The sequence below is a fragment of the Amblyomma mixtum genome, chromosome 1, assembly GCF_055824585.1.
Source record: "Amblyomma mixtum isolate Tamu chromosome 1, ASM5582458v1, whole genome shotgun sequence".
Lineage (NCBI taxonomy): Eukaryota > Metazoa > Arthropoda > Arachnida > Ixodida > Ixodidae > Amblyomma > Amblyomma mixtum.
The window spans coordinates 10,876,389-10,901,999 of record NC_143012.1 but is presented as its reverse complement, the minus strand read 5'-3'; the positions used below and the strand labels follow the sequence as shown (position 1 = coordinate 10,901,999).

Sequence of the window (25,611 nt, the reverse complement as noted above, 5' to 3'; positions counted from 1 at the left end):
GAACCTGTTATTATTTAAAAGGGCATGACAGAATATGCCTCACATTTGCAGAAATGCCGAAAAAAACATCTTGGAAAAAATGTGTATCTTGAATAATAGTTCACTATTATTCCCAAGAAATTGTGGGATGACGTTCAGCAATTTAGCGGTGACTATTCTCCCTATAATTTTCTTCTTCTCTCCACTCCTGGTACACACGGTGGTCGAAAACCATGCATCCCAATCAACATATTTTCGGCACACAGCGGTCCGCACCCACCGTATATTCCATAAGGCCGTCCGTAACACCCTATGATGCCCGCATGTTCTCCGCATATAACCGACCGTAACCTGCGCGCGATTTCTATACGATCCATATGGGCTTCCGTAAAGCCCGTACGGCATCCGTTGGAGTTCTGTATGCGCCTTGTGGAAAATGTAGGGAAACCGTATGCCTTCCTTGCATGTAGTTGCATACGGATTCCTTTCAGTAGGGAGTTCTTAACTTAGGTCTTCGTCTTTCAAGCGGAGCATAAAGAACATCTCCCATACGTAGCCTTTATGCAGAAACAAATGAACCCTCTCTAGCAGAGAGAAGAACAATGCTCACATGCGCATATGCACTGAAAATAAGATCTCCGCTAAAACATAATTGTTATCTGATTGTTACAAAGTGCACCTCCAGAGCACTGTTCAACAACAAACTGCAATCAGACCGCTGCTTCCCCGTTTCGGGGGGAGTTGCAATAACTTGGAAATACTAGACAGCATTACTGATGTCGCCTCAACACACCACCCACAGACCCCAAGGTATCGCTTCCCCACTGTATGGGACTTCACGTTAACACAATTAAAAAAAAAAAGCAAACACCATCCAAGCACATATTACAGGAATACCGGGCACTACAAGAAAAACATGTGAACTACACAGAATTTTACACTGACGGCTCAAAAACAGCAGAATATGTTGGAAGTGCGGTTGTACAAAGAAACTTGGAAAATATAGTAAGGTTTCCTAACTTTGCATCCATTTTTACAGCCAAATGGTGTGCATTCTCTGTAGTTGTAGGCAGAATAATAATATAACAGCATTCGAAACCGCATAATCTATACCGATTCACTTAGCGTGCTCACGACATAACATTCCAGAAATGCAGTCAAACCTTTATTATGAATCATATTACACAAAATAGAAAAAAGTCAGAATACGGGCATATAATAAAATTCTGTGGAGTGTCAAGCCCTGTTAGAATGGATGGTAATTAAAGGGACGACTTATGAGCTGCACAAGCTCACAGTCATGAAATCAAGAAACTCAACGTACCCCACAGAGACTGCATGAAATAAATACACAGTAATCTGAAGGCTAAATAGCACGAAACCTGCGACAAGGTAATGAATAACAAACTGCATTTAGGAAAGCCCTTAGTGGGTGAATGGAAAGCCTGTAGTCACCGGGAACGTTTCATAGAAGTAATTTTACGCGGTCTCCGTATTGGAGATACGCACCTTACACACAACTCTCTACTTATAAAAGAAGCAAATCTGTTTGTGAAAAATTCAGAGATTAAATTGCAGTACACCTCATCTTATTCTCATGCACCGAACTTTAATCACAGAGGGAAAAATATTTTACTGCATGTTACACAGAACACATTCATTTTCACCCAGCATTGATTTTAGGAGAAGATGAACTTGTTGATATTCCAAGTGTTTTTGGCTTTTTAAGGAGCGCAGGCGTCCTTGAAAAGCTCTGAATTCTAATTGCTACATATGACGACACACCTCAGCCACCTTCTCGTTCCTGAGAAGAAGGCTGAAGTTTTTTGATTGTTTGGGAGCCTCGAGATCCTTGCCCAGACAAGGAAGGTCAGTGAAGCGGCCTGGTTTTCTTTAAAGCTTTCACAAATAGCCATTTTTTATTGTCTTTACTAACAAATACTAGCTCATGTTTTAGGCCCTCTACATCACTGATGGTCTTTCACGTGTTTGTAAAATTCAGAAAACAATTTTGCTACACCTTCAGCTTGGTGAATGACTGCCTTATATGCTTATGCACAACTAAACCCAACCAAACCGAACCTTAGCTACCTATCTGTTATTGTCCAGTTTCCTCAAGCCTTCTTCATATAATATTTAACTCTGAGCTTCCTGTTCTTCGTACGATGCCCAATCCTTATCCCTTTTTACTGCCTCATTTGTGGTTTTGCTGTGGACGCCTAGTGCTAATCTTCCAACAGCTCTCTGATTTATTTATAATCTTAGCTGAACCTCTATCCTTGGGCACAAAACTGTATTCGTATAATAAGTTCTAGCACCGTTATTTCTTTCCATATACTTCTTGGTATTTCAGATTAGTTGTACCCGATAATTCCCTACGTTTTATTATCCCGGTACCTCTTCGCCTATATCGAACAGTGCACCTATCGTCACCCTCCGGAAATGCATCAAGAAGCATGGCCTAAAACCCGGGGGCGAATTCTGTGTTTTGCTGGTGGCAGTCCAAGCCACGTGCTCGAGCATTCGCATCAAATTTGTGGGCGGCGGTGATTTTACTGGAGCGCTTGGCAACTGGGCAAAAAAAATGCTGCATTATATATATACAACCTTTGTCAACAGTCTTCGCGGCCCATGGATTGCTTTCCATTCCTATAGTGGAGCTTACTGCACCACTAAAGAACAAAATGCCTTGAAATGGGGCGATGGGGTTCTCTTTCCTCTGCAGAGATTTAGAGCTTCAGGTGTTCCATAGCACCCCACTATACGGCAAAAACCAAACCATACGACCAGAAAGCATTTGAACAGGTGTGTACCTGAGCAATTCCCTTGCCGCGATGTTTCTGATGTAATGTTGGCGCGCTCCTGTCTGGCAGTAGCTCAGTTAGGCATACTGCAAAGAGACTAATGCAGATTGTGTTAACTATGGTACTCAATACACAAGGAAAGAACAAAATGTCTCTGTGTGCGGATGTCTACTACGACACCGAAGGTCGCACATCGACAGTTGATATAGTGACAGTGTACTGGAGAAGCTCAGCGAGTGGTCTTCCTCCCGCTAGCTGCTCAGTTTGTGAACCCTCCATTCAATTCATTTATAGTCAAGTATGTAAACAACAGCAGAACTGGACTTGGTTTTGATTACTGAGAGCATTCGTGCTGAAATGATCGCGTGTGCTGTGCCTCCTATCTCGAGCACAGGCTTAGCGTGGATTCCGAAATTCATATCGATCACTATAGCCTGAACCAGCCACGTCTGGAGACGATGCCCACCGCCAGTGCAGCTAAGCAGGATTGCTCGCCGAATAATGATGTCAGTAGGTCATCCTAAGTGTTTTCGGCTGGTATTTTGCAGCTAAAAGCAAGCAGTCTTCCCTAATGAAACAAGATGTCTATCATAAAGCATTACCACGACGCAGCTGAGATACAAATCGCTAAGGCACATATGTTGCTATCCTAATGCTGAGTGTATGATGGTCGGCATCAGTCGCTGATTCTTTGCCCACATAATCTTGCAGCCAGTTGTTCATATGCCTAACATTGTACAAGTCAACTATTTTTCAGCGTTGATGGGGAACCTACCCTAACTCTACCTAACTGCCCTAAAGTCTAGAGGTTTGTGCAATTTCACCAGTTCCCGCGACCAAAGACGGGCTGGTGGTGGACTTACAGCCCTGCATAAGGGTTAATCCAGTCCCGGGGAGGGGGTAAATTCCAGCTACAGTTCCGTAGGCTCCGATGAGCGGCAGTGGCATTCTTTTTTTCGCTTAAAATATTAGCGAAGTTATAGGTAGTGAGAAAAGGTTGGCTCGAGACAATGACCATGACGATTATTTCTTGTGACGCAAGGGAGTAAATGGCCAAAGAGCGTCATGGTGCAAGGCATTTCGGTTTACTGAAGGTGGGGTCAACGACTCATTTCCCAAGAATTTTACACTGAATAAGCCATCGCACCAGGCCAGGGGAAGCTTAAGTGTACCCATTGTATCACCGGAATCGAACCCTGCACCTCCCTCATGCTAAGCGGATGCTCAGCACATATGCTGAAGGTGCGGGGTTCGATCTCCAGTGCGCGACGCAGAGTTAAGTTAGAGCCTAGCTCGCGGAAGGGATTCGAACGAGCGACCTATTATCGCGAGAACTGACGACCTATAATAGGGGCTACATAAAAAAAGATGATATGCTTGGTTCTAGCGTCCATGAAAATAAATGACACTCTTACTGCATCATTTTCTTCCTTCAAAAAATAAATACTCGATTTGTCCAACGGGCAAAGCATTGCGCCGAATGGGCGATGCCATTCAGCGGACTCCCTGGCAGCGCTGCAACACGCTGTCACATTCCACTCTTAGAAGCTTAAGCATCCTCCAAATTTTGTATTTATTTTCTGTTATGGAAGAAGTGTTTAGACTAGTGCAGGTCCGACACCACAAACGTGTATTCTAATTTAGTATGAACAAAAGTTAGGTATGCTGAAACTTTAATGTATGGGTCAGCAAATCACAGATTACGGCAGAATGAAAAAAGGCTGTGGTTGGCCTCATCAGCGATGTTCATGATATGGTATGACTACATTAGATAATGCGTTAGAGTAATGTGAAAACTCTTAAAGGAAGAAACAGATGACATTTGACAGCAGAAGAGAACGTACGAGGAACGAATGTACGACTGCCTGCGATGGAAAGACGTCATATTTCAGTAACAATAACAGATAACAACCAGCTTTGCCACCAGGTTTCATTTTGAAAGATATCGGCGTCAATACTATATGGGACGGTGAATTGCGGAAGTTATCAAGAAATAATCACATGTGGGAAGAAGCATTGGCAGAATGGTCATTAATGTGAATAATAAAAAAATTGGCTGTGGCTTAGCTTGGTTAAGCCTGATAATTGCGAAGCAATACGTGGTTCTGTTATTTTACCGCTTGTGGTGATGCTCTGGTTATGCTTATGCTAGTATGGCTATGCGAAGACGCTGAGGGTTTTTTCGCCTGGCTGCATCTTGAGCTCGTCGCTTGGAAAGCCGTTCTTCTCGTTCTTCTGTCTCCGTAGCTCGCTGATGCTTTCTCTTTGCAACCTACCGAAGCGTATAGGCTGGAGGCGGCATCTCATGGGCTTGACGAGAAGAGCGCAGTCAGGCCGCGGCCGTGGCTATGCGCCGCGCAAGGCAACGGCGTGAGATGGGGCCCCGTTTTTAAAGCGAAAGCTTTACTACTTGCACTTCCAGCCTTTGCCGTGGCGCGGCGGTGCCACCGCCGCCGCCTAACGCCTGCGCTCTCCGCTAGGAGCGCAACAGGTGCTTTGTGAAGTCACGCCGAAGAGAAGGGAGACCGACTCGCGCCAATTCTGCGAATACAACATATCCCCTAAAACAAAAATTAGAAAAGTTAATTAACATATTTAGTTAATCAGCGAACTAATTAAAGCAGTTTTCCTCTTGCCTGGCGCCCGCCGTAGCCTCCAGTATAGCCCCAGTGCTAAAATAAATATAAAGCAATTTACCTTTTTTTAAATTTTGGACCTTCTAAAAAAAAACACCCGGTATACCTCATAACCATGTGCTGTAACTATGAAATAAACTTGATTTGATTTGATTTGATTTGATTTGAACTAATACATCAGCATCATCATCAGCTCGACAACGCCCACTGCAGGGCAAAGGCCTCTCCCATGTTTCTCCAATTAACCCTGTCCATTGCCTGTTGTGGCTACCGTATCCCCCCCCCCCCCACTTCTTAATCTCATCCGCCCAGCTAACTTTCTGCCGACCCCTGCTACATTTGCCTTCTCTTGGAATCCACTCCGTTACAAATTCAGCACTAGCGGTTATTTTGGCTTTGCGTTACATGCCGGGGATGTTTCGCCTACGCTTGATCTCGGAGCTACGAACGATCCCGCTGTGGATCCAGCGTTTCTCTGGGGAAAGTCCCCAGACCCAGGGCAGAAAGTGCCGGGGCGCGAGGCCCTTCTCCCCGGCCCGGGGCGCACGTAATCGCGAGGACGCGCTGCGTTACATGCCCTGCCCAAGCCCATTTCTTCCTATTGGTTTCGACTATAGGGTGTCATTAACCCGCGTTTGTTCCCTCACCTACTCCGCCCGCTTCCGATATCTTAACGTTACACCTACCATTTTCCTTCCCATAGCTCGCTGCGTTCTCCTTAAAGGGAAACTGCATAAGTTTTAGAAATCAACGAGCTTAAGAGGGTCGAATGTGTGAAACTTGCAGGTAAAGCATGGGAAGTCTTTTTGGGCTAGCACTTGAAATGGTGAAGTAATCGCTAATTAAAATCCGGACGCCCTTCAAGCTTCTCTGCAGCGCACAACGACAAGTGGGGGGCGCATGATGACGTCATTGAAGGTATCGGTATATTTTCAACGCACAAACGCCTGCTTTGAAGAAAAAAAACCAACGTCACCGAAGGCGAACCCTGCCGAGAGTTGTTTAGCAGCGTCAAACGCGTCAGGGCAGGGTGTGGCGGACGACAGCGGTAATTTGAAATCATACCTTCTTTGACGTCACGCTAAGTTTCCCTGCACTCCTCCAGTGTATTGAGGAGAAGCGCAAAATTCAATCGTCGATTACGTCACTATTTTAAATGCTAGTGCAAAAACACTTGGCATGCTTTACCTACAGCCTACATAGATTTCAATTTTTGAATATCGCGAAATTCTCAAAAAGTGCTGCAGCTGCCCTTTAAGCTGAACGCTGTCTGTTAGTGTCCACGTTTCTGCCCTTTAGGTGTGTACTGGTAAGATGCAGGTGTTGTATACTTTTGTCTTGAGGGATATTGGTCGACTGCCATTCATGATCTGAGAGAACCTGCCATATGCGCTCCACCCCATTCTTATTCTCCTAGTTATTTCCCACTCATGATCCAGATTAGCAGTCACTGCCTGCCTTAAGTAGACATATTCTCTTACTACTTCCAGCACCTCGCTACCAATTGCTAACTGCTGTTCCCTTGCTAGATAGTTGAACATTACTTTGGTTTTCTGCAAGTTAGTTTTTAGCGCCACCGCTCTGCTCTGCCTGTCTAACTCATTGATCATGCTTTGCAGTTCATGTCCTAAGTGACTTAGCAAGACAATGCCATCAGAGAATCGCAGATTACTTAGGTATTCTCCATTAACTCTTATCCCCAACAGTTCTCATTTCATGCGCCAGAATTCATCCTGTAAACAGACAGTGAATAGCATAGGCGAGATCGTGTCTCCCTGCCGTACAACTTTACTTATTAGAATTTTATTGCTGACTTTATGGAGAACTATGGTAGCTGTGAAAATGTTATAAATGTCTTCCAATATTTTCACATAACACTCTTCAACACCCCGTTTACGCAATGCCTGCATGACAGCTGTGGTTTCCACTGAGTCGAATGCTTTCTTGTAAGCAGTGAAGGCTATATATAGGGGTTGGTTATTTTCCGCGCATTTCTTTATCATCTGATTGATAGCGTGAATAGGGTCTATTGTCGAGTACCCTTTACGAAAGCCGGCCTCATCATTTGGTTGATTGAAGTCTAAGGTTGCCCTGACTCTATTAGCGTTTACCTTAGTAAATACCTTGTAGGCAACTGAGAGTAAGCTTGACATCTCCTTTCTTATGATTGAAGGTGATGTTAGCGTTTATCCAAGCTTCTGGTACAAACCAGATTATAAAGCATTGCGTATACAGTGTGACTAGTTTTTCTAGCACAATTTTCCCACTGTCCTTCAAGAGATCTGCTGTAACCTGATCCTCACCCGCTGCTTTCCCCCTTTGCACTGCTCCTAAGGCTTTCTTTCCTTCCTCCTTCGTTACTGCACATTGCTATGCTCTACTGCCTCTCTTATTAACGTTCTCATTACATTCGCTACGGCATAGATTTGTGTAGAACACTTCGGCTACTTTCGCCACAAGGCGTGCCCTTTGTACAAGGGCACACCTCTGATTCACACTCGTTGACCATCGAAACAGGCCAACATGGGCTTCATAGTCTCCTCGATAATGCATCTCGTAGCATCGTTGGTTCAACCCCTTGCTTCAACTTCAAATACCATTTGGCCTCCCCCGCTGTGATACTACGCTGTTGTACCGCCTGTGGCTGAGAGTGGCGTGCACAAACGCCTATTCTAATCTTATCGCGATGGCAGTCTCTAGCGTGAGAGCAGTGCGGTTGCGATGAAACGATCTGGCACATATTCTGTCACTGCTCTCGTTTTGAGCGAGAGTGCGCCTTCCTGGCTGCCACTCTCGGATGCTTGAACTCTAGTCCCCTAACAGAATCACGCATACTAGGACCTTGGAAAAAACCTTCCTCTCAAAGGAAAGCGGTGAAAGCGCTCCAGAGGTTCTTAACGGACTCAGGGCTGAGCTTTAAGCTTTAAGTGTACGCCCTCTGTCCCCTAGTCATAGTGGTCGATGGATACTTGGAAAGCTCATATCGTTGCCGCTGTCTTTCATCCCCTCCCCACGTGTAGGGTAGCCTGCTGGGCATCGCCTGGTTAACCTCCCCGCCTTTCCGTCCTTGTTTTCCTCTCTCTCTGTTCGGCTACGTTAACTATCTTATCCACATTGCTAATGACATTGCCCTCTTTACCTCTCGGCGCATACACCTGGTTTTTACCTATGCCTAGTTTTCACTTCACTGCTTTTAGGCTATCTTCGTTCTTTAGATTTTCTCAGTTTGCTCGATGTTCTCCATGTTAAACTTCCTTGTGTCGGCTACCTTGCGCTTATTTCCACAGGATAGTTAAGCGGGCGAGTTGGTGGTACATTATGCAAAAAACAGCGCGAACAAACGGGGACGAGGGGAAGAAAACCCTGACATTTTGTACAAACACCCCGACCAGTTGACCAGGAAAATCATCGAGGTGTATAATATGGCAAAGAAGGCAAGATTGTGTGCCACAAACCATCCCTGTTCCTGCGTGACTGTGAGGATGCATATATGGATATCACTTAGTAGCACGTGCGTTCTGGTTTTGGTTTCTTTTTTTTTTCTGTTTTCCTTTTATAAGCGTGTTTCCTGTGATTAAACTTTAGTTTAGAGTCAGCGCTTGTTCCTGTGTTTTCTTCCTCTTGTCCCCGTTTGTTCGCGCTGTTTTTGCATAATTGCGCTTATTTATTAACTTCGACAGCTCTGCCAGTTCTATTCTGTCCTTAGGGTTAAACGATTTCATGCATCGGCGTTTCTTAATCGGATTGTTCGCCTCCTGAGATAGCTTGCCGGTATCCTGTCGAACCATCCTACCGCCTACTTCTACTGCACACTCCGTAATGATAGCTTTGAGGGGATCGTTCATTCTTTCAAAATAAAGATCGTCTTCCTTAGAGCCGAACATCTGTTCTGCAGCGATATCCTGAATTTCTCTACTTTCCCTCTTACAGCGTTCTCGTTAATAGGCTAGGAGTACGCGACACTAAGCCTTAGCAAATGGAACAGAGTTCCTTGACGTCGCACAACATTTGACGGTACACGTGAAGTCACGAACCAGCATCGAGCCGAGAGATGCGGTCTTGCTTTTGTCTCACATCGTTCCAGTGCAATAGCATGGCAGCCTGCATTGAATGAGCCAGGAAGGCTACCACGTTATTTCTCTAGAAAGCCCGCAAGGGCACCTTGAGTCTCAAGGTGATGGTGCATGGCGCTACCATGAACCCTTAGCCGCCACACCGAAGCTGTCATCCGTACTGTGGCGAAAGGCTTTGAGGTGAAGGGCAGAAGCCATGAACGGTGGCGGTCGGGACCATAGTCAAGCTCCGGCTAACGGGCTTCCCGTCTGTTTACCATTGGGGGGTTCTGTGACCTTCCTGTGAATAAGACGGTGAAACACAGGCGCCATTTTAGGAACTGTCAGCACACCCTTATCGCATAAGGACTTCCTCCAAAAAACCTGATCGCTCCCTGAAAAGGGGCTTCACCAGAACCCAGCACGACTCTGACCACTTTTCCCGCTTCCTGATTATCCACTCTTTTGTACATAATGATCCAGTTGCTGCAGTGTCTTGTTTCTTATTGCTCGGACTCAGGATAAAATGATACGCAAGAACTACAAAGCATAAAAACTCTAGCAAAGTGGAGTTTTGGGCCAGTTGGTGATTCATGATTTCCAGGTTGGCTTAGCGCGAGACAAACGGGGACAAGAGAGGAACGCAGGACGAGCGCTAAATTGCAACTGAAAGAATCGGAAGCCGAATTATGAGCTCGAGGAACTGAATGCGCATGCCCAGCTTACCAGTGAATAAGACGAGGGGGCAGGAAAAAGACAATCTGAACCATGGTAATGTGGAGCTAAACGACGAGATAAAATTGCACGAAAAGTAACAGGAAGCGCCTCTTCCACCTTCAAGCACCAAAACCCAAGAAACTACGCAGCATTTAGAAACATAGATTCCTTTCGCAACAGAACAATAGACACTTCCCTCACGCACTTAGCGCTTCCTAACCTATGAATAAATGACGCCTAAGAAGCTCCCTCGCAAATTGTCCTTTAGAACAGCCAAGAACTTTTGTTTTTTTTTCAAAAAGTGGGTGTCATTTGCAGCTGAAACAATGCTTAGGCAGGTTATTAGATTGAGACGATTTAAAGTAAGCAGAGTGTTCTCTCAGGAGTTCATTGTGGCAGCGACCGGTCTGCCCTATGTAGACGCGGCCATAGCTGAAATGGAAACAGCTGAAACAATGCTTAGGCAGGTTATTAGATTGAGACGATTTAAAGTAAGCAGCGTGTTCTCTCAGGTGTTCATTGAGGCAGCGACCGGTCTGCCCTATGTAGACGCGGCCATAGCTGAAATGGAAACAGCTGAAACAATGCTTAGGCAGGTTATTAGATTGAGACGATTTAAAGTAAGCAGAGTGTTCTCTCAGGAGTTCATTGTGGCAGCGACCGGTCTGCCCTATGTAGACGCGGCCATAGCTGAAATGGAAACAGCTGAAACAATGCTTAGGCAGGTTATTAGATTGAGACGATTTAAAGTAAGCAGAGTGTTCTCTCAGGAGTTCATTGTGGCAGCGACCGGTCTGCCCTATGTAGACGCGGCCATAGCTGAAATGGAAACAGCTGAAACAATGCTTAGGCAGGTTATTAGATTGAGACGATTTAAAGTAAGCAGCGTGTTCTCTCAGGTGTTCATTGAGGCAGCGACCGGTCTGCCCTATGTAGACGCGGCCATAGCTGAAATGGAAACAGCTGAAACAATGCTTAGGCAGGTTATTAGATTGAGACGATTTAAAGTAAGCAGCGTGTTCTCCCAAGTGTTAATTGAGGCAGCGACTGGTCTGCCCTATGTAGACGCGGCCATAGCTCAAACGGACTTCGTAGACAACACCAACCTTGACCGCAACGAACTTGGTTACATGTTTGATGCTGCAAGCCAGTTTGTTATGACTTCGGCTCGCCAGTGCGCAACGGCTTACCAGTTTTCGAGGTGCCGTGAAAACGATGTCCACACCAAACTTGCTTGCTATCATATTTAGGTTATGCGACACGCGGTGAACGTAAGGCACCACGACATATTTCTTCTACAAAAACGTGGTATTAGACCCGAACCTGACATCACACTGAACGGGCAAGGTATTGCTGTCCAAAAAAGCCTCAGATTTCTGTCTCAGATTGCTGTCCAAAAAGGCGTCATAGTCGACGAAAAGCTTACATTCGTCACACACATTAAGTAGTTAAGAGTTAAATGCATGAAGACGCTGAACCTTCTAAAGATCCTGTCACACTAGTCTTAGGGTACAGATCGAGACTGCCGAGTCATCTAAACACCGTAGTTTTGTCAAGTATAGACTACGGCTCAGTAGGGCACGAGTGAGTTCGAAGAACCATCTTAAAAATGCTCGATGCAGTGTACCACCTGGGTCTGCGATTGGTGGCTTTCCGTATAAGCCCAATTGCGAGTTTGTATGTTGAGACGGACCGATAGTCACTTGAACGACGGTGGAAGTATACAAGTATAACATACGTCACTAAGGTATTATCTCATGCCGACCGCCCATGCAACGCGCTATCGGGAAACCCAACCAGTACAGTGCTGTTTTCAAACCGACCGTCTGAAACACCGTATTTACGCATCAGAGTAACCACACTTATCCAAGACATGAACATACCAGTCTCCAATATAATGGCGACTTTTTCCAAAGAAATAATTGCTCCCTGAGAAGTGCATAAAGCTTTTTCCGACATATCTTTTTCTGAGGTTGCAAAGACTGGTCGCCAATTGGCATAAAACGTCATTCCATGTGCCTCCAAGAAAGTATTAGTGCGCAGAGTTTTACACTGATGCCTCCAAGACATCTTCAGTTTCATGAGCAGTTCACAGCAGTCAATTTTCTGTAATAAAAACAAAGCATAGACACACAAGCATATTCACTGCAGAATGTCATGGTATCGTGCGTGCTGTTAGGTCCATCCTGCAAAAGAAAATCCTAACCTCTGTTATTTACTCAGATTCCTTAAGTGTGGATACGGCCCTGTCCTCTGGGAAGCCCTGTAATAACCCTATTATCACTTACCCCTTCAAATGCCTAAGGTCTGCACGCACATTGAAGCTCATAATCACTATATGCTGAGTACCCGGTCGCCGTGGCATAGATGGAAATGAGGAAGCAGATAGGCTTGCTGCAGCAGTTTCCGAACTGCATCAATTGCCAAACTGCATCAGTTGTCGAACTGAGTCTTGTTAATGTAAACCAACTTCCATACCAGAGCATCAGGCCACATATTAGGACAGCACTCCGCAAAGAGTGGCAGCAGGACTGGGATGAACGAACAGAGAGAGAGAGAACATTTTATTTTCTTTCAACTGAAAGTGGAAGACAAGGCAAAAGGCATGGAGCGTGACAAGACCTCGTCTCCCAACTTTAATTCGCAGTAGGCATACATACGCAGTGTTTCCTTCTGCTCAACATTATACACAGTGACAAAAAAACAACACAGAATGCCGGTTAAAGATTCACATAACTTTCGCGGTATAACAGTACACAACACACTTTTCGCGACAAGAGGTTTGTGAGATAATGAATTGGCGTTTGAGATGGATGACATGATGACTTAAACCTGGGAAAAAATTCACAAAACTGATGGCTTGCATACGCTTATGAGTACCTATATGCAAAAATTGACCTCGATGATCAGTAGAAATGCTTTATACTTTCATTTGAATTGCTTAAATGCTAGTGTAAAATAAAGTAGCGTTCATGGCGGTCAAGTATCTATTACTTGATACTCAATAGCCTGTTTCCCATAATTAGTTCCAATTTTTTTTTGTATGGGTATCGGCTCGGAAGGTATTGTAACGACCTGTCTCGAAGTCCAGTATAAGGTTTCTTCTTATAGATTAGTTGCATCAGTTTAGAGTAATAAACTTTATTGGTCTTTAATAACTTGTGTCATAAGAATTGTGGCTCGGTTGGTAGGTCACTTATTCTACCTGTATAGTTTTCAATGAGACTTGGAACGTGTTCTGCAGCACGAGCAACCTGTCATAATTTCCGGTCGTAGTAGTGCCCCGCACTAATATTGCATAAAGTAGACGTGAGTGAAATAGCGCGTAATATAAAGTTTTTTTTTCTAGCCAGAGAGGGATAAGTGGAGCTATACAGCTCATACAACCCACAGCGCAGGAGAGATAGGTCAGAAGGTGATTATTACGCGGGGTCCAAGATAAATTCTCACTAAACCAGACACCTAAAATTTCTGTATTGGTACCTGATCAATGCGTTCCATTGTGAAATTAAGTGTAATGCTTTGTTTAGTAGCTTTGTGAACGGGTTTGAAAAGTATAAACTTTGTTTTGTGCATATTCAGTTGCCGGCTATCCTCCTGCAGCCAAGTAGACAGCTGAGAGAGGTAAAGGTTAGCTGCTTTTTCTATTTCCTTTGTGTACTTACCTGTGAACTAGTGTCGTCAGAAAAGAGAGCTATGTCAGGTATATACTTCTGAAATATCACTTATATATAACAAAAATTGTAGGACCAAATATGAAACACTGCGGTACCCGGTGTTTTACTTCTAGGTTTTCAGAGCGCTCTCTGTTCAGGTTTAAAAACTGATATCTTAATGATAAATAGCACGACGAATTTTTGTGTAACTATGATGTTTCAGTAATTACTCACTTACGACTTTTCAGCGTAGCGGGGCACTAAACGCTATCGCATTAAAAGTCTGGCTTTAAAGCTCTGCAGCGCGAGGAAGTGTGGCTGTGTTTTCCGCAAAAAAGCTGGAACAGTGCGCATCAGGCGCGCAGGAATCTGAGTGCAACGCAACGTCCGCTGTTGACGTGCCAAATATGCCAAATATGAGCTCCGTACTTGTGATGCCTGTTGAAATACGGCGTCAATGGCGGCGTAAAGGGCGAAAAAGCATGCAGACCACTTGCCACCTGTCACGTGACCATGTGACGTCATAACAACCTGCTTACCTTGGTAGGTGGCAGATTGTGAGCAAGCTCCCCACCGTGACAGGGAGCAGTTAAATTGTCAGCATGGAGGAAGGAAAAAGAGAGGAGAGGCCCTTTCCACACAACACCATGGGAGAAAAATGTGGAGGAAATCACGTGGTTTTTTTCGCGATCGGGAGGCCACCTAGTCCGGGCAGCTTAGCAACGGCGTCGTAGTTGCTGCTTGCAAGCCGGGCGGTAGCAGACGACCGCGGCGTAGCAGTTGCGGTGCGGCGTACTTTTCTCAACTGCTCGAGTTTGTTTTTGATCGTGCTCACAAGCTTACGTTGGCGCCGTTCACTCATATCTCAGGCGGAATTCGCTGCAAAACTCTCGTTGTTGCGTGCATTGATTTCAACGTGCTCGACCACGATCGCACGGGCATTTCGTCAACTGCGTCACTGCTCGGAGCCGTCGGGCGACCGCCGCTGCTTACTGAGGAGCACTCGCGCTGTTCGTTTACCAGTGATTCAATACGCCGTGCGCTCGAGAGAGGTCGTCGGCGTATTGCGCGGACGTTTCGCGTCCTGTGCGTGCAGTGTGCGTGTGCCATTCGCGCTCCCGTTTCCATCGGCAGTGAAACCTCGTTGCTATTAGGCGTGCTCTTGCAACGCTCTAGTGATCGTCACTGGTGTTAGTGTAACTATTTTCGTTTTTCGCGATTGCGCTTGTGTGAGCAGCGGGGCTATGACATCGGTCGAGGGCGATATTTTAAAGGAAGCCGCTGCGCTCGCTTTGCATGCTTGCACACCCCTGTTATACGCCGCCGGTAAAAATGAAAAGATAGAGACCCTGCGCTTAAACAATACCTTAGAGATTTTTTTTTTCTTTAATAAAGGCGAAGGGTTAGTTTTGTTCACTGCAATATCTACATAAAGATACGAATGCACACAGGATGCCGAGAACTTCATTTGTAAAAAACATTTATTTTCTCACAAAAAACAACTCGCACGAAAAAACGTGGCTATTTACAATATCTTCACATCATATACAACAACACAAAAGCTTCTGCTCTATAAGAAAGTCATCAACTGCAAAGAAATGACATTTGTCAAAACTTCAACCCCATACGCAAACCTGCGCTCGGCTGAAGGTCCTTTAAAAAAAAAGCACTTTTTATTTTCGCGATACCTTAATTTGAGGAGAATGCAAAGGATTAAAAAGTAAACTCACGTAAAAAGGTCTGTTAATAATGGGGTGAACTGTGCCTAGAATTAAAAGGAGTGCCATACGCCGTGCGACGGTGAAGAATAAATGGGCACTCTTATTTTCGTTTCCACATTTCGTTTCCACATTTATTTTCGTTTCCATTATTTTCGTTTCCAATAAATAAATAAAACATGTGCCCCCCTCGAACAGGGAGGAGATTTTCGATAGCGGACGAATGCCCTTCCGGGCATCGGTGGCCGTCGTGTGGTTTCGCGCGACGAGAGGCCCACGTTTCTCGCGTGTCCTTCACCTCACCCGGTGAAGGCTAATTTCGAGCGCTGAGCTAAACAAGCAAGTATACTAGTTTCATCGAATGCAGCCATCAACTTCAGAGTCCCAGGGACGCGCGTTGCCAAAGGGGGGCCACCGCAGATAACCACCGCAAGATGGGCCACCGCTGTAATTGAAAGCGAAGGTCACTTCCCGCGCTTGCAAGAGCTGAGATAAGTATTTTTCTCGGCTGCTACTAATTGTGACCAGGGCCGAGCAGTTGGAGACGGCGCGGAGACGACGCAGTACGAAGCAGTAACTGAAAGTAGCCGCCTGTCTCACACCGGTATTTCCGCTTTATTAACTTTTCCGCTGACGAACACCGGCATAGGGCGCCCTAAACCGGCCGGTAAGCAGCCAAGCGCCACCAGCGCGGGGATCTGTGCCCCTGCGGTAGCACGCTCCTTCGTTGGCTTTGAAACGCGCGCGCAGTAGTCGAGGGCGGGACTTATGCGATGACGTCAGCCCGGACAAGATGGCGCCGAGCTGATTTCCGGCTTCACAAAATGTCACGTGATGGCCTCTCCTCTCTTTTTCCTTCCTCCATGATTGTCAGTGTCCAGAGGTTGACCCCACACTTAAGCTCGCACAACTCCCCATTTCTTGAATACCCGCCGCGGTGGCTCAGTGGTTATGGTGCTCGGCTGCTGACCCGAAAGACGCGGGTTCGATCCCGGCCGCGGCGGCTGAATTTCTATGGAGGCGAATTTCTAGAAGCCCGTGTACTGTGCGATTTCAGTGCACGTTAAAGAACCCCAGGTGGTCGAAATTTCCGTAGCCCTTCACTACGGCGTCTCTCATAGCCTAAGTCGCTTTGGGACGTTAAACCCCATAAACCAAACCAAACCAAACCAACCATTTCTTGAATAAAGTTTTTCCTCCTCCTCCTCTTCCTGCTCGGCAACAGTAACCTGAATCTCACAAGTCACGAGCCTCTCCGGAGGTCGTGTTTGAAAGGGCCACCTGTCAAAGCAGTGTCACATCGCTTAATACTGCACCGCTTGCAGGAGAGACTGACGAGTTCCGCATAAATGGGCACGTAGGCAGAACCTAGGCCACTGAGACGGAAAACTTGCTCGGGGGAGGGATCTAGAATGCTGTCACATTTACTCTTAAGGGCACGTAAAGCCTTAAGTGATGGTGAAAGAACATTATCCCGCGTCTGTGAAGTGCGACGACCATTAGTACCCTAAAGGCGTAGCATAAGTTTCCCCGCGAGTGTTTTCATGTCAGTTTGTTTTTTCCTGCAATTTTCGCTGCCGTGACTCAGTGTGGTTGCATCTAATCCACTGTTTTCTATTTTCCTATTTCGAGCTTCCCTTGCAGCAGGAAGGGCTGCAGGAATCCCGCCACCCAGAAGCACTCGTGCCCTTCAGGAGACGGGATCCCTTGCTGCTGGAAACCTGCAAAGGCGGCCATATCAGCCGACAGCCATAGAAGCACCAGCAGTCGGACAAGCTCACATCTTTGCAGGACCGCATGGTCGACGCAAACAACCGTCCATGCTTGAAGTGTTTATTATTTATATTTATTTATTCAGGATACCCTCAAGGGCCGTCAGTTTGTGGGTATTGCATGAGGGGTAAATCAATAATAGGGCAAACAGAAATTGGGAGAAACTCCACCGAGCAAATAAAAGTGCTAGCAAAATCATAAGAGGAAATAAAAGTAGATATTTCAGAACGAGAAAAATTAGGCACAAAAGACGAAAAAAAAGCATGAAGCAATACAGGAAAAGGGAATAAATAGAAATACAAATAAGGATAGCGATCAAAAAACGTTAGGAAGAAATGTCATGCATAAGTGGTTCGATAGTAGTAGGGCGTATTCAGGCAGGGCAAAGAGGTGATTTATTTATTTTCATATATACATACTACCTTTCTGGGAAAGGAAGAATTTCTGCATTCGATGGTGTGAACTTTCTTCTTTTGCACGCTCTCGTTCTCTGCCATTTTACTGGCTTCCTCCTCTAGGGAAACTGGCTGGGGAGGAAATTAGCCTTTCTCCTTGTTTCTTGATGCCTCGCTTCTTCCATGAAGCTCGGAATAACTCCAAAGTGACTTTTTCCGTGCTACAAAACACAAATGGGCGTTCAATATGCTTCTCAGGTATGAGAAGGATTTTGCTTCTTTCATCAGACCTTTGAAAGCGTTAAAAAGCAAACGCTATATGGCACACTCATGACAAACAGCGTGCTTAAATATGAACAGCAATAAGTGCTACTACTTCATCACTTCCATATCACTTTCCTTAATTGATATATTCTCCAATATTTACTCGTATGAAAGTATATGGTTGCGCCTATTTTTTTCTCCTCATTTTCCTGTTTGAAGCTTTTGTTGCAGCAAGTACTGCAACAGAATTGCAGCAAACAGGCAGCATTCCTTCATTCAGAAGACAGGAGGCCCTGCAGCCGCTTGGGAGCAAACCTTTCACCTCAGAGGAGCCAGCGCAGAGCTCATCAGTGATAGCAGCGCCACCAGTTTGCCCTGCTGTCGTTTTGCCAGACCATGCTCTCCCAGAAAATCTCCGAACAGCTGGTAAGAAGAGACCACAAATTGCACATTTGGAAAAGGAGTAATTTTAGTACTTTTTTGCATACTTTTACTTTTGATATCTCTTACTCCAGATTTACTGTGTAGGTGGTCCGAAGACAAGAACCCCCGCCTTTCCCCCTTCTGGTATTTCCCTCTTGTGGTATTTCCCCCTTCTGGTATTTCCCGGTATTTCAGCCAACATTTTAAGCGAATGTTTCAGACACGACAGGGCAGGGTTAAAAGCTGAGTAAGCTTGAAATTCAGACAATATTCTATGAAGGTGCTGGATTCCTCATGTCGAATAGCTGGGTTCGGTTGGTGATGTGAGGTTCGAAGGAGGTCAGGAGTATTTGCTCTCTTTTGTAACAGGCATGAGCTGTGTTGAAAGCTGAGTAGGGTTGGCAGTAGGTTAGGCAGTTTGGTTAGGTTGGGTACGGGAGGTTAGAAGGAGGTAAAAAATATTTGCAGACTTTAGTGACAGGCTTTCTGTGGGTTAAAATCTGAATAAGGCTGAAATTCAGACAAAATACTTTAACAGTCCGGGACTCCCTGTGTTAGGCAGTTTGGTTAGAAGGAGGTCAAGAATATTTGCACTGTCTTTTGTAACAGGCATGGGCTGTGTTGAAACCTGAGTAGGGTTGAAATTGAGACAAAATTATATGACAGTCCGGGGTACCTTATGTTAGGCAGTTTGGTTAGGTTGGATATGGGAGGTTAGAAGGAGGTCAAGAATTTTTTCACTGTCTTTAGTAACAGGCCTGCGCTGCGTTAAAATCTGAGTAAGCTTGATATTCAGACAAAAGTCTTTGACAGTCCGGGATTCCTGGTGTTAGGCAGTTTCGTTAGGTTGGATTTGGGAGGATAAAAGGAGGTCAAGAATATTTGCACTGTTTTTAGAACACACCTGGTATGGGTTAAAACCTGAGTAAAGAAGAAATTAAGACAAAACTTTATGACAGTCCGGGATTCCTTATTTTAGGTAGTTTGGTTGGGTTGGGTATGGGAGGTTAGAAGGACAATAATATTTGCACAGTCTTTAGTAGCAGGCATGGGCTGGTTTAAAACCTTACTAAGGTTGAGATTCAGAAAAAATTCTATGAGGGTGCGGGCTTCTTCATATCTTGCAGTTTGGTTAGATTGGGTATGGGAGGTTAGAAGGAGGTCAAGGATATTTGCACTGTATTTAGTAACATACCTGGGATGGGTTAAAACCTGACTAAGGTTGAGATTGAGAAAAATTCTATGAGGGTGCGGGCTTCCTCATGTCCTGCAGATTGGTACGGTTGGGTATGGGAGGTTAGAAGGCGTTTAAAGCGGTTGCTTGGGCGAGTTGGTAGGACATTTTCCTGAATAAAAGCGCGAACTTGGAGGACGACACAAGAAAGAGACATGGACGGGCGCTGACTTGCAATTGAAAATTTTATTGCTTGGACAGTGAAAATAAATCGGTGGCCACCAAACAATGAAGAAAAAGAACACACTCAATCATACACGCTCATTATTCATACACACTTAATCATGATATTGAAGGTGCCAAACGCTATATCACTTGTATATCGATAAAAAGTACTATTCATTAGATGAAAGCGCCAAAGATGGGCGGCTGACACAGGATTCTGCTGACCGGTTGACCGGTAACAAAAACAAGAAGAAAAACAAGAAAAAAAGACCACTTAGTCCCCTACATTCATCGTTTCGCACACAGGCTGAAAAATATTGGTAAATGCGCAGAAATTAGGGTTGTCTTCTCGGCTCCCGATAGGCTTGGCAAGATTTGTAAAAAAGTTAAATCGCAATACGTTGCACAAGAAAGTACTACTAATCACGAGAACAGATTCGTGGCTTGCCAAAAGGGTGTCGTCTACGTAATTCCACTTTCTTGCGGCAAGCAATACGTTGGCCAGACGGGCAGATACCTAAACGAACGGCTAAAGAACATAACAACGTGCATAACACCATGAAAGGGCATCTAGGCATTCACTGCAGAGATTGTGAGAGCGGAAATTGCCAGTGATATAGCGTATGGCTCCTTTCCTCGCTTTTTCCACTGTCGCTCTGAGGGGACCGGGAGGGCAAGGGAAGCAGTAAGCCATCAGAAAGAGTTCGGCAGGGTGGGTGGGGTGGACAAACTTTATTTCATCAAAATCGCGTGTAGGTGGTGCTGTGCTAGATGGTCATCAGTTCTCATCTAGTGACGGCAAACTGAGCGGCCCACACGGCCTCCCATTGCTCAAGGGAAGGATCCTCCAGCGCAGCCACAGAGGGCGGCTCTTTCTTGCATTCCCACAAGATATGATCATATGTCGCCGGGCCTCTTACCAGTTACAGTCCGGCTCAACCTCAATTTGCTGGGTATGTAAGGACTTCGGAAAGATCTCGTCTGTAGTATTCTCCAAACACACTCCAGGTCCTTGACCAATGTCTTATCCGGCTAGGCTTGTTGTCCTAGGACTCGCTGGTTAACCTCTCTGCCTTTTCTTTCCTTCTCTCCGTGTCTCTGTATGCAGTGCCTTTGCGGTTGCAGGACGGCACAGGTACCCGCCAGCTCTTTATCTACCCCCTTCTTTCCGCCCTGATAACGAATTTGTGCAGGCCTCTGCTGTACGTGAGCGCGGCTGTGGTTTACCAGAAGCTCAGGACATGTTCTACATGAAGCTGCGGCTAACATTTGGACGGCAGAGCTCACCCCTCACCGCAGACCTGCACACGGTGAGCACATCGTTTATTTTAGCAGCTAAATGCATAACCCCTAATGGCACAACTGTGTAAACATTTCTTGGATGTCTCGAGTATATGCGCTTCCCGTACTGCAACAGTTCGTTTGTGGCTCAGATGTTCATGAGCTTCAATAGAGCAGTCAGAGTTTTTATAATCGGGGAGTGGTCATCACGCGTATAAGTGCGAGTTCCAATCCAAAATTTTCCTTGACTGCTTAACTGTTATACTGGTGAAGGATGAATATTATTCCTTTTAGAGCGAATCCCTTTTAGAGCGAAAGCTCTTCTTCACGACCAGAGCAGTCAGCCTGATTTTCGAGTTCTCAAGTTGCTTTCTCGCTGGCCAGTGGACGAGAGCAGGATTATGTCGCGGCAGCCGATCACGCCTCGTGTTTAACAAGTGTAACTAAACAGTCGTGTTGTGTACTCGTCGTCTTCTTCATCTAATAGTACTGTCGACTTAATATCGTCGCTAGGCGTATCGAAACCCGGCAAAGGAAAACCAATGTGGTTAAACACGTGCTTCCATGTGTCTACTCCGTTTAGCTGCTTTAAAACCCTGCCACTTTTTCCAGAAAAAAATGAATCTGATACCAATCGGACCACACGGCATGCTAGTGTGTTCTCTGAGAGGGAGGGTAACTGCAGGGCCTATGTCGTCCCATACATCGCCCGAGGTTCTTAAGTTCAGATGCTTTGTTAAGGCGGAGGCTTGGGCAAGTTGGTACATTATATGTGAGTAAAACAGCGCTAGACACGGGACAAAGGAAGAACAACACAACACAAGGCGCTGTGCCTTGTGCTGTGTTGTTCTTCCTTTGTCCCGTGTCTAGCGCTGTTTTACTTACATATTCAGATGTTTGTTTTGTCCTCTCGAACTGAAATTCGCAGCTAGTGTTACTCCCCATCTTTTCGGTTCCTTTTCTTTGCGCGTGCTGAGACACGGACTGCCGCACAGGATCGTTCACCCCAGCAGTCAACTTCAGAACGCGAAATTGAGGCTGTTTTTTTGGAGAGAGAAGCTCTTGCTGATGGAAGCTAAAAAATAGTGGTTTATAACTGTTTAGATAATTTAATTAGGCATCGAGAAGGGACCGTTCCATTACGTAACCTCAGTCAGCCATAACCTGCGTTGAGTACGTTTCCTTTCGTGCATTTCTCGTTAGCACAGCTGTACGGAAGAATGGTTATGCTCTCATAGCACTCTGGAGAAGGCTTACCCCGGGTGGCTGTTCGTTGGTGGCCTTTCCTGCTCTTTTTTTTCTCTTCATGGTTTTCCCTCTGTATGGTTTCACACGTTCTCTCGCGGCTTCGCACGCTTCATTCGAACACACTGAGCACATTGGGCATCATTGTACCATTAGAAACACGGACACGTGACATATCAGAGGGGAAAAAAGTGCGAATCTTCATATGTATGGAGTGTGTGGGATACTGCGCGCTGTGTGAATAACTGGAGCCCTGGGGACTATGTCGCATGTAATCGCAGGTGGAATTAGTGACCATACGTTCGCATGGTGCATGAGAACCTGTTCTCGTGCTGATAATTCTTCAGTGATTGGGAGGTAGCTGAGGACTGTCTATGTGGCACAGTTTCAGTACAGTGGTGAATATCCTTGCACAGCGGCAGTACACCTTAGTTCATTCCACCATGAGCTCAGCTCGGCTCGGTTCAGCCCGGCTCGGTTCAGCCCGGCTCGGTTCAGCCCGGCTCGGTTCAGCCCGGCTCGGTTCAGCCCGGCTCGGTTCAGCCCGGCTCGGTTCAGCCCGGCTCGGTTCAGCCCGGCGCGGTTCAGCTCGGCTTACTTCTGCTGCACGGTTCTGCTCTATTCAGCTAAAGAGCAATACGCAGGAATGTCGACACAGCGCGCACCCTGAACTATAACAATGAAATGCTTGTGGGCCCTGTCACCTGACTACGTAAAAACAAAATTGTGTAGCAGAATGGAAAAGTTGCGCTAGTTGGTATGTGTTCATTCTGGGTAGAAAACAGCGTGAACGGACGAAGGACCGAGAACAAGTAAACGCACAGATGAGCACTGACTCGCAACTACATTTTTTATTCAGTTATCGTGCTATTTAGCCATGTGATTATTACTTATAAATGTTTTTTCTGAAAAAAAAATGCAGTTGCGAGTCCACGCTGGTCTGTGTGTTTCTTTGTTCTCGGTCCGTCGTCTACCCAAAATAAAATCCTAGTGGTGTGTTCCACGGTACCTAGGTGTATGTATAGTAGGTTCAACAAAAACAGCAGGCACACCAGAACTTTTTTAATAATGTACTTTTTAACCTTCATCGTCATCATCATCAGCCGCACTACGCCCACTGCAGGGCAAAGGCCTCTCACATGTCTCTCCAATTAACAATATCCTTTGCCAGTTGCGCCGCTGTATCCCCGCAAACTTCTTAATCTTATCCGCCCACCTAACTTTCTGCCGCCCCCTGCTACGCTTGCCTTCTCTTGGAATCCACTCCGTTACGCTTAAGGGCCAGCGATTATCATGCCTTCACATTACATCTCCCTCCCAAGTCTACTTCTTCCTCTTGATTTCGACTAGGATGTCATTAACCCGCGTTTGTTCTCACACCTACTCCGGCCGCTTCCGATCTCTTGACCTTAAGCGGCGCACTTGGGACGTCTGGTTAATTTTCGCATGCGTCCATGGCAAAACGGGGACGATTGTTCAGTTCACGTGCAGCAAGAGCAACATTAACAGTCACAAACGTGCACACCTGGCTCTCCAGAACTGTATTTAAGAATGTATTTTTGATCTTTGTGGCCTAAAAAAAGAGTTTGTACCGAAAACCGCGCGTGTCTTGAGGACACCAGGTAAATTTTTGCGTGTGGCTATCAAATGTGGTACCGTATATGACAGCCGCACGCTGAAGGGTTTCGTTCTACGAACTTTTTTTTATTCAGGAGAAATGGATAAAAAGTACATTCTTAAAAAAAAAAAAAGTCGGAGTGCCTGGAGTGTATATTTGTGCCTGTTAATGTTGCCACGGAACCAGGACACCAGGCACCAGGAACACCGGAACTATTTTTTTAAAGAACGGGATTCTCTATCCGTATGCCCTATAAAAAAAATGTTTATACGTGATTGGGAAAAATATTAATTTTTTTATAGGACATACGAATATAAAAGCACTTTCTTTGAAGAAAATAATTCCGGAGTGCCTGGTGGTCGTGTCCTAGTGTTCTGATTTTGCTGCGCGTGAACTGAATTATCACCCCCTAACATGCATCAGATATTACATTGTAAAAAAAAAAAACTCACCCCACCCAGGGAACCACACCAGGGAGCAGCGTCAGGCATCCGCCCTTTGGATACCCGGGGGACAGCGAGGTGAGATAATGTGTCTTAAAAGACACACTACCTCGCCTTGTCCACCACGCACGGCGGCCGAGCGTACAGCCGGGCACAAATAGCCCGGAACGACCCTGGAAGAAATACCAGTCCCCGCACCGCTGCGATCGCTGGCATAAGCGCTGCAGGCGCTGGGATTCGATCCAGGGTCTTCGCGAGTGCGGGCTCGACACTTTACCCACTCGGCTACCGTGCGGCACAGCTTCTTCGTGTTACCAGCGGGTGCTGATGCGCGAACAAGAAGCATGCGACCGAAATGGAGCATGCGTCGAGCCACGTCGATGCGAGCGCCAGATATGAAGTTCGACGCTGATAAGCGCGAACATGACGAGTGTTCTGCGGTGTCGTGCGCGCCGCTGTAGCGTCGTTTTTTTTTATCGCCTAAAAAGTGTTAACGTCGAAAACGCCGGCCGCAGCTAAACACACAGAATGACTTACTTGACCTCGGATTCCTGAGTGATAAAATCTACATAGATGGATAGGGATCGCTGGATGAAAAGTTTCGCGCCTACTGCAGACAGATTCTTCATGCACAAGCGTATCACTAAAAACAGCGGCAAAGATTTATTAGTTGATTTGCGCATTCCCCCACAGCCTTAAAATTGAACTGAATTTGTATCGTTGCTTTCGTAACCCGCTGATAAGGTGGATTCAGGAATAATTCGTGCAGACTCATTGACTGATAACCCCACATACTCGTCGATGCGGGGGTATTGCGAAACTTTCAAGAACGTACAGAAGATTTAAAAGAGAACGTCAGGGCTCGAACTGCTCAACCTGTTCTCGTTCTGTTCTCTTCATTTCCTTCATTTCTTGCACAGGTATTCGATTGCACAGGAAGTGGAGCGAGCTGCTGGAAGTCAAGCCAAGGAATCGGGACAGCTGCCTGCAGTGTGTGCTTACTATGCTCCAGTAACTAGCCGATGCTGCTGGCATCAGCAACACGCAATTGTCATTAAAGACATCGTCCTATCACCTTCAGTGATTCGCATTCTGGTACAGCAGGCGCCCTTTACACAAAATAATCGCGGACTACCGCACGGTGTTCAATCAACACCACAAGGAAATGCTGGCCCCTGTAGTGAACCATTTTCTTTGCAAATGTGATG

The 25,611-nt window shown here is 45.9% G+C and overlaps 1 long non-coding RNA gene and 1 other non-coding gene across 2 annotated transcripts; both read left to right on the top strand.

Moving 5' to 3' along the window:
• The first annotated feature begins 5,854 nt into the window (after positions 1-5,854).
• LOC149365447 (RNase MRP) lies at positions 5,855-5,930 on the top strand. Its single transcript, XR_016287757.1, has one exon.
• Positions 5,931-17,562: 11,632 nt separating this feature from the next.
• LOC149365446 (uncharacterized) lies at positions 17,563-25,442 on the top strand. The gene is made up of 3 exons (XR_016291940.1): positions 17,563-18,420; positions 21,010-21,126; positions 25,324-25,442. It is a non-coding gene; the product is annotated as an uncharacterized LOC149365446 (long non-coding RNA).
• The last annotated feature ends 169 nt before the right edge of the window (positions 25,443-25,611 follow it).